We start from the raw sequence: 10,303 nt of genomic DNA, 5'->3' as shown, positions 1-10,303 counted from the left end.
TTTTACTATATTGGGAAGCTGTTTGAACCTACAGTTTTGTTCTTCCACCTACAAATGTGAGGGAAGTACCCTATTGTCTCTTACTTTTTGCTTTCTGATGTGGTTAGTAAGCCCTTTTTGAAAACAGCAGTTAGGTATTTCTGTTGATTATTGTTCCTGCTCGTGGGGTTTTTTTTGGTTTTGTATTTTTCTTCAGCAGCTCTTTCTGTTCCTTTCCTACCAGGACACCAGGCTGGATGGAGACCTGTTGGAAGGAGTGGGAATGGGTACAGTCCTGTTAGTGAAACATTTGATTTATTATTTTTTCCCCCCATTATTGCTTCAGCCATTACTTGTCTCACTTCCAGAACATTTGTGATTGTTCTGTGAACATAAAACCGCTGGAGGGATGTCTGTGTGTTCACCCCTCCACTCCCCCACAGTGCGCAGGCATAGGTCCATAACATGCACGGTTGCTACAGCCTTGAGCTGCTCTGATAAAGTTGAGTTTGGTACAAGGATTATACGTTGCACAAAAGCCTCATGCATCTGCGCAAAAAGGCTTCTTTGGAGTTGTCTTCTGAGGGCCCAGTGGCTGTTGGTCTTCAATGCTGTTCTCCCATTACATTTAGGATGTTAAAATAATTAGAGTAATCAATTCTACCTGGATGCTCCAAGACAGTTTGCATGTATGAGTTCATTGCAGACAAGTTCCTTTGGAGGTTTAAATGTCACTTGCAGAATATTCCTTTTTTTCCCTCCATGTTACTATAGGTGATTGTGTTAAGTGGGAACTTAGAGTGACTGAAAGAGACTCTGGGAGAGTTTGGTCTTGACACCCCACACAATGTTATGTGCTGTTGCTTCTGTGCACTAGGCACACTGCCCTCCTATGTATTTATGAATTTCCTTAAAGCATGCCTAGTAATGCGTAAGACTGTAGCATTTTCAGCTGAAATATGAGGCAATCATTTTCACATACAAAGTACTGCCTTTTACATCTCTTCTTTACAAGTGGGGGCTATCGGGTAAATGTGTGAATCCCAATCCTTTCTAGCCTTGCCTCTCTGGTACTCGGGACACAAGTCCATGGGAACTTTGTCTTTAACTTGTAGCTACTTGCAGGTATGCTGAGAGTATGCATGGCCTGAAGACTCCTGGGCAATTTTCTGTTAAGCAAGTGCAGTTCTAAGTGTTAGGATGTAAATGTAATGGATCCTTCTTTTAATCTCAGCCCTCTAACTATAATATGCTTGGTGGTTTTTATTTACTAATAAGAAAGATAAGCTGCTGTGAAAGGCTAGACATAACAGCTCAGCTGTGCTGCTTAGTTGTCTACAGGAAGGCATTCTGATGTGGTAATATGTGGAATGGTAATGTTGCATTTCAGTGCTTCCTTAAAACAGCTGTGCAACCCTCTGTCTCAGAATGCAGCTCATCCCTTGGAAGCTCTAACTAGGAAATAATGTTTTGTCAGTAATAAGAAATAAAATCAACGTTGATTCAAAATACTTGTCCTTAAAAGCAAATGCTTTGTGTGCCAAGAAATATAGTTTAGTCTTAAAAGTTTGGGTTGGTTTGTTTGTTTTGGGGGGGGGGTTAAGTTTTACTTTTTTACTTGTTTGGGAAATCGCTCTCCTTATGATTAATTTCTGTCATCTGTTTCTTTAATTCTTTCTGGCCTGCCTTATTTCTGTTTCACAGAAATCCTTACAAATCTTGCTCCTAAACTTTCTGGTCTGCTCCTTTTAACTTTTGCTGAGTACTCTAGTAGTGAAGCTCTGCAGCTCCCTTCCCTGTTGTTTCTTTTGAGAAACAAAATAGGTAGTGAGAGAAGGAAACAGAGACTGGAATAAAAAAGCAAAAAAGTGGACTACTGAGAAAAGGCTTCAACTCTCCTCTTTCAAAGCAAACTTTCCTGACCTTTCTGAAAGGTTAACTTGATATGACCTGATCTTTTTTTATTACTGCACAGCCCATACTTGATTGCTTAAATTGTAAAATACATTGTTACTATGCAAAAGTAATATTATGTGTACTAACTAATCAGAATACAGGACTTATAGTGCTGTACAACAAATGCCAAGTGTTTTTAGTAATATTCTGTAACCATACCTCAGTTCTGAGGCTCTGTAGCTCCTGTCACAGTAAGTTACGTCATGAAAGCATCTGTGTTGGTGTGAACCAGTACTTTATAATTAATTTACCAGTGTTCAGTCAGTTGGATTGCTACTTAATTGGCTGAATATTTCTAGCCATATGAAGTTCTTGTTCTCAAAAGTACAGTGCGTATGTGATAAAGTACTGTTCTCTTTCAATGGATGTCAGCATCTCACCATGTGAATCAGCCATGTTTATTTTTTTCCACTTTTCTAAGCATAGCACGAAACCCACTCCCACTACCCTTTTTCAAAATCAATTCTTAAAAAGAAAACTAGGCTGTTAATGTCTCTTGTGTACCACTAACTGTTCTTACGTTTTACAAATTCTTTATCAGAAGATGAATTTAATTGTATTATAATAATATTACTTGGGCACCAACTCACAAGAGAGTCTAAGTAATTTCTTTGTGATTCAGGGGGCACCTTTGAAGATCCGGTTAACTTGTTTAGTAAAAGAAGTGTAAATTTAGAAACTTCATGTTAGGCAGTTTTTTAAAAACAATTTTGGCTTTGGAGATCAGGAAGTAGATTGTAGGCCTAGCAGGATTGGACCCAATTTAGTTTGTTGAAGAGTTGTCTAACAGTTCTCAGTAAAGGGAAGAAAAGACAGTAAAGAAAGGATGGAAGAAATCAAGGCAATTGGGATGTGTGGAAGAAGTTTGGGCTGAAGTAGTCTTTTGCTAATGCTAATGAATATTAAAGAAACCCAAGCCTCTTGAGGCTCAATGAAGAAACCATGATAAATGATTGCAGTGGATGCTTGGCGATAGAGGCTCCCCAGTAAGGAGAGCAGTCCCATTAAACTGCTTTTGTAGGGCGAGGTAGTTGGTGCTGAGGACTTGATGTCCCCAGTCTGTTTCTGAGTTTCCTTCAGCCTGGCTCCTTTCTGGCCCTCCAGACTGAGTGCCTCTTCGTTGTTGGAGCACATTGGGTACACTCTGAGCTTTCTAGTGTAGTTTCATCCAAAAAGAATTAAGTTTGTGTACTCCCAGCCTACTTTGCAATGTAAACAAAAGCACTGTTAGTGAGCATGATCTTTAAAGTACCCTTATGACCTTAAGAGGGAAACGATCCCAAAGTTTTAAAACCATGGAGTTGAAACCAGGTAAAAGAATAGCAGAACTTGGCAAGAGGTCTCCAGATGCCAAGGTTCCTCAGGAATAATTCCAGTGAAATACTTAGTAAAAATACAAGTTTGTAGTATGGTCCAGTCAGAACTGGGAAAGTTTATTCCACAGACAAAGGATATACCCATTAAACAGGGGTTAAACCATAACACTTCCAATTTAGAGGAAATGTATTATCATATGTACAAACCTTTCAGGTTGTAGCATTATAGTTTCTGGAAAATAACGGACACATATCCAAAATCAACTAGTGTAGGTTGTAGGATTATTTTTGAGTACCAAATTGCCTTTTCACCCATTTGATAACTGCTAAAGTACTACTTAGTTCTCTATCTACTCTGGTATGTCATGCAATGGTTCAAAAAAGGATAAAAAAAAAAAAACTTTTGTTGGTAATAAGTGCTATACTTTCCTTGAGGTATCTGTTCTGTCATCATGTCATGTCATTTTAATAAATTAGTCCTTGATTTATGAAGGACACAAAATACCTTCATGCTTTCTTCAAGGCTGTAGCAATGCCTAAGTAGTTAAGTGAATGACAAGTTGATCTCATGTTGGCATCATACTGAATAGGAGCACTTCAATCAGTTCCTAATATAAAGACAAGTTTACAGCTTTATTCAGGGAATTAATTTAATGAAGAGATAATGTGAACCTTTTTCAGCAGCAGTTCAGCACACCCTGAACAAAATTTGGAAAAACTGCTGTACATCTAATATTTATGAGCTACAGTAAGTACATCCTATAAAATACTATCTTCCATTGTAGGGAATTATTACTCATGTTTTATTGGACTAAAGCTGTACATTACATACAGAAAATATTTCTAAAGAACAACAAAAGATAAAATGACTGAGTTTCAGGCTTATATTCCTATTAGCCACACATTTCCTTATGATGGTGTTTACTTTGCTGAAAAAGCTTTTCTTCTCTGACTTCAATAACAATGAATGCTTGAGTAAGGAAACGTGAATTATTCAGAAATTTTGTTCTTGGGTATTAAGAGAAATCTTCTTTCCTCTACTAAAGGTTCTGTTGTGTTTGGCTTAAAAAAAAAAAAATAGTAAGGGGGGGAGGGTGTCAGTTATGCTGTTACTTATCCAGCTAACTAGGCATAGTCTGATTAACAGTCACTTGCATTCTTACAAACTTGGGTAATATTTCTTTCTCAACCTTTTTCTGTATGCTATGCATACTGTTCACTGTTACGTGAAACTTGTATGCCGAGAGATAGATTCTGTTTTTCTGTTTGTTCTGTAATAAGATTGAACTATTTTCTGCCAGTTCGGAATAACTTATGGATATAATTTGTATACATAAGATAAGGTCTCTCTCTCTTTTTCTTTTTTCTTTTTTTTTTTTTTTTTTCATAATTTCTTTCTGGAAGCTTAAGTGAAGTGGAGAGGAAAATAAGTTGTTCCATGAAACCAGATGGGATTTTGCAACAGTTGCAGCCAAAAGCTTTTATAATTCTGTTTGGCTCAAATCCGTAAGAATTATGCTTGTTAGAGACTGGTGTACTTACGGTCATTTTTGCATACAGAGTATTTTGCAGTGCATTTCTCCAGACACTAATGATGGTTCTTCTTTGTGGAATATACTAACACATGTGCTTGCTATGAATGTGGTAAGGGTTTACTTTTTTTTTATATACCTATACTAATTTTCAAACACTTTGTATATTGTTTTATAAAGGGCTTAGATCATTGGGTTAACAAGTATTGTGTTGTGAAATCCAGCAGGATAGACAAAGGGGTGGAACTGGTGTATCTCCAAGAGTGTTTTGCAGTCAATGCTTCTAGGAAGCCTTGTGGTTCGGGGACTAGTTTTAAGAAATCTTTGCAAGGTAACTAAAAATGGCAAGTCTGCTGTCCAGAGGCTTAAGTTTGCTGTACATAGGGTTGCACTGGAATTCAAAACTGCTTAGTAATCTGCAAACTGAAAAATGTACTTTTATGTACATGCATGGAAATAAGCCTTTAGAATATCAGTAATTTGATTTGATGTTTGAAAGTGTGTAGATTTGTACAGAAAGATGTATATTCCTTTTTTAACTTCAAATCTGATATTCAAAAGACATTCTAGGGGTAAAAGTGTTAACCGACAACTTGTACACTGTAATTCATTTATGTATTTCATGGATTTCCTTTCTTTGCACATAAGCCACCTCTTTTTTGAAAGCTCTTGCATTCTTCTGGACACTAAATTATTTGTGCTGCTTTTTACCGTACATAAAATGTATGTTAGAAGTTGGATGAAATTACCTGACTGAAGCACTTTGTTTAACCATCATTTTTCTAGTAAAGGTGGTGGTGAATAGATAGATTGGCTTAGCAAGGAAGCATAACTTAGAATAGGATGGTTTTACAGAGATCTCATTTTATGAAATGCAGATTTTCTTGACCTACGGTTAGGGTACGGTGTTTTGCAATGATTAGCCTTGGTAAGTGCACAAGTGAGTTTCATCTTTGTATTCTCACAAGTGTGATTTATATGAGGTGCTGTCAAAAATGTCTTGAAATCCTTCCAGACAAGCTGTGCTAAATAGCCAAAAGTTATCAGTTCTTTTGGAATTAACAGAAAATTATTTTGGTTCTCATCTAGAGTAGTTAGGTGCATACATACCACTGTAGTATGAGGCTTCTGAATGCTTTTTGCTCCATGCCCAGCTGCAGTGAAAATCTATTTTAAAAGAGGTTTTTTAGGTGTGTTGGTCACGTTTTACTTGGTTCTTTACAATTAGTTTTCCATTTTAGCACTTCTGCTGCGGGGTAAATGTAAATGTCACAAATTATAATGTGGAAAACAAATAGAAGAGGCCTTCTGAAAAGTTGATTTTAAAATTTTAATTACTACACTGAACTTTGGCCATAGGTGGCACAGTGTATAAATCTTACCCAAAATAATGAAGAACACAGTTACAGCTCTTGGTAACTGCAGTTAACACCATGAGTCATTTCCAGCTGTCTTCTCCAGACACGACGGCATTTGAACAATAGCAGCTGACCATGTGGCGCTCTCCTAAACCATTTTCAGTAAATCAAATGGAAGAACTGTTTGTTCACAGTAAAAGGATGAGGATTGTTGGAAGCTGTGCAGTGCATGCTTTACAGCAGAAGGTCCTAGCTAGATAGAAAATATATCCTAGAAATCCTTGCTAACATGCTTCATCTGTGTAATAACATATCTAAGACCCAGATCTTCAATTCTGTTGTTCACCTTCATTTAAGAATAAGCATAGATTAGAGATTTTTAAAGTCATCAGTATTTGTTTCAACATCTGGACAACTAACACTGTCAAAAATGGCTAGGAAACATTACATGTGATGACTCTATTATGTGTATTTATTAATTCATGGTTTCATGCAACCTGTTAGAAACCTTGCCATAATATATTCTATACTGGCAAGGAAAAAGATAGGTAAGGGACCATCCATTATTAAAATACTATTTTAATGTGGCTATTTGTGCCACAGGTACCTGTAGACATGTTCTGTAAGAGCATGGGAAATGGGATTGCCTATTAAGAAAAAGTAGCCAAGACAGACAAAATACTTTTGTAGATAAATGCATTAGACATGTATGAAACAGAAAACTGAACTATGCTTTTGTTTAGCAGGGCTGTAGCTCAAAACATAAGACCATTCCTTATTATAGTGGTCCAACAATGCAAACAGTTTGAGATATTTTTTTTTCATTTAGTAGTGCTAAAATGTGCTTGCAGGGAGAATGTTTAGTTTGGTGATTTTAAGACTATGTTTATCCCCCAGTTATGACTTTAATGTACCAGAAAAGTTCTAAAACTGCATGTGAGAGGAGGGCTCTTCATAAAGCAGTGCAATGGAAACTTGCTTTCCTTTTTAGTATCCAAACAAAACAAAAGCTTTGACTGAAGATTTTAAAGACCCATAAAAGGGAGGAAATTCAGAAAGCACAATTAAAACTTCACCATCTGCTCACTCTAAAGCAGTAAGGAGAAGGGGGAGGTTTCCCATGTGCACAACCATTATAGTCTGAATTGCAGTAGAAAATTAGTGGATGTGGAACAGGCACAGCACCCTCCCCTCTCTGAGATCCCGATTCAAGTGGAACTCTGGGCAGGACGAACTACGAAAAAAACAGCTTGAGAGCCTCAGCTTGACATTTTCCTCTTCTGTGCCATTGTTTCCCTCTGCAACTGTGCTTTAATGGTTTCTCACTGCCTTGGGCGACGCAGTATTACCTCGTATGGGCCACATGTGAGTACTCTAATCTGAGGCGGAAAGGAACCTCTTTCCCCCATCTGTTTTGGTTTGCATGTGTTGGTGCTGCTGTTAGTGCTGACAGCTGTGTTAATATGCGAGGCCACCTGCCACATGCTGCACATGATACTGCATCTTTGGGTAAAAGCCTGACTTTTGTCTCTTTGTTGAAGGTGTAGATGGCTAAAACTGGGTTCCTGTTGGCAACTCTGCTGGCAGTTCCCACTTTATTTTTTTAAATGTGTCAAAATTATTTACTCTAAGTCATGTGGTACTCAATTACTCCAGGGTATGCAAAAAGAAAAGGATTATCTAACCTGGGCCACGTTCATTTTTTTTATATTGATGTAGTTTTACTACTTTGATTACAATTTACTTATGTGTCTCCGGTAGAACTGACATGTGGTACAGTTCTGTATTTTCTGCTTTTAGATGCAGTGAAGAAAGCAGGAACAGATTTGAGCACAAAATGTTACTGTTTGGGATTAGCATTTCTGATTAGGTTGGCTCTTTGTTCTTGGATGAGCATAGCCCTGGTAATGCTTCGTGCTGCACTGTGGTGCCCCTCCGGGCGCCTCGCTGGTAAAGTGTGGACAGATTTTGGATGCAGCTAGGTGTTTTGACTGCCTCTGTCTCTGTGTGCAAACCACTCACCATATTAGACTTAACTACATCCTGAGGTGGTTATGAGGATTAATTAATGCTTAAATCCTTTGAAGATACCGGATGCTTTACAAATGCTAATTATTATATTCAGGTTTGCTACAGCTTAGGGATTAGACTTTACTTAAGCAGTAGGTAGGGAGCTGTGAGATGTATGTGGCAAAGAAGAATTAAAACTAATAAACAGTCACTGAGAGACTAAGTCTCCCTGCAGCCTGTTTGTGCAGTCTCATTTAATTGGTTTTAATAAATTGCCACTCTTCTAATTTGGTTTTGGAGCTTTAATTACTTTTATTTTGAATGTCAGAGGGAGTGTCTCCTCTGTAATGTTCCCTAGGGGTTGCTGTTACATTTTGTAGTTTTAACCCTGATTGCCATTTCCCTGAGAATGGGCAACTATGTGTAGGTATTCTCAAAATGTGGTTTCTTTTTTCTCTATGCTATTCTGGAATGAAACATTTCATGTTTTAGTGCTGGGTCCAGGGCATCTGTATCGCTGAGAGAATTGTCTGCTTCTTGTCTGGAAACTGAAAACTTGGCAGGACATGGTTGTGTAGTAAGTGCTGGTCCCCTGAATAAGGTTTGTGACTGGTAATTATACCATGTGAAAGCTACTTCTTGTAAACTGTGAAACAACCAGCTAGTCCCAACTCAGATTGACACGTGAAGATTTACGTCTATGTCCATTACCCACCTGTGTCTCTGAAAATCCATGAGAGCTATATGAGACCAGAACAACGTGAGAGGGAACTGTCTGTGCACTTCTCAAAAGATTTTGCTGATAGCTGAGGCAGTAAAATATCCAGTAGCTTATTTCCATTTTTTTTTTAATTGCTGATGCTTTGCACATGTGCCTAAAGTACCAGTTTCGTATCCACCCCAAGTTGCAGCCATGTCAGGGTGATACTACAGCACAGAAGTAAATAATACAGACAAAGAGGCCTTGGTATAGAGGGGGTGAATCGATGTGAACAAATGGAGAAGGATCTTGCAGGGGAAAAAAAAAAGTGAGCAGCACCATAGGTTGCCCAGAGAGACTGTGGAGTCTCTGTCCTTGGAGATACTCAGAAGACATGGCCCTGAGCAGCCTGTTCCAGGAGGCCCTGCTTGAGCAGAGGGGTTAAACCAGTCCCTTATAACCTCAGCCATTCTGTGAGACGTCACGATGCAAAAAGGTGCTGATAGAAAGGTGTGAGGTGTAGGCAGTCACAAAGAACAGCAGAGATGCTCATCAAGATGAGAAAGAAAAAAGTGTAGTTCTGTAGTTAAAACCCTAACATCAAGGTTAGTCTGTTTTACCAGTAATTCACAGTCAGTGGATCATTACTGTTTTGCGTATCGCTTCTGCCTATAAAACCAGTATAATACTTGTCACCGGGTTTTTGCAATGGCGAGGTTGTCTCTGTAGGTAGGGACAGCTTGGTGTTAACTCAACGGAGGCCACAGTCCTCAGAGGAAAAAAAATGAAGGTTTCGGTATTAAAACAAACCAACCCCCAAACCAAAAAAACCCTCCTTTCTAGGAATAAATCTTTTCAAAAGGCAGGATAACCCCATTCTTCCAAGTCGCTTGTCCTCATCAGCAAGGATGGCCTGAACTTACCCCAAAGTGATGGAGGGAGGTGAGTGGTGAAAAAGCAATGCTGCTGCTGTGTACCTTTATTTGATGCAAACGTTTTACTGTGCTGGCATAACAGGCATATATGTTATGTGGCAGCCAGACAGCGCCTGGCCCAGGACAGCATGAAGCAAGTTACTGACTACTTTGCCTTAACAAACACGTGTAGTATCTCAAAGTTGGCACAAGTTAAAAAAACAGAGGCTGGCGTTGGTGTTTGCAGTCCGTCAGGTAGAGCGTAAATTCTCAAGGCTGTCTGTCCTTTTCCTTACAGAGTTAATTTTAACTTCTGATCTTTCCTCTTTGTTCACACTAATTATGCCACATTAACTTAAAAAAAAAACCAAACCAAAACACAACACTAAAAGCCAACCAAACACCCCTCCTCGGGAGTAGGCGGCAGGCTGCCTGCCGTGGTCCTTCCCTCCCTGCTGCCATCGCTTTCCTCCCGCCTCCCTGTGCTCTCTCCAGGGCACAAACTGCCTCACCGGGGGCGCCTGCAGACGGCGGAGGC

The sequence above is a fragment of the Charadrius vociferus genome, unplaced genomic scaffold (assembly GCF_000708025.1).
Source record: "Charadrius vociferus isolate BGI_N301 unplaced genomic scaffold, ASM70802v2 scaffold287, whole genome shotgun sequence".
NCBI classification, from domain to species: Eukaryota; Metazoa; Chordata; class Aves; order Charadriiformes; family Charadriidae; genus Charadrius; species Charadrius vociferus.
Note: the sequence above shows the minus strand (reverse complement) of the source record.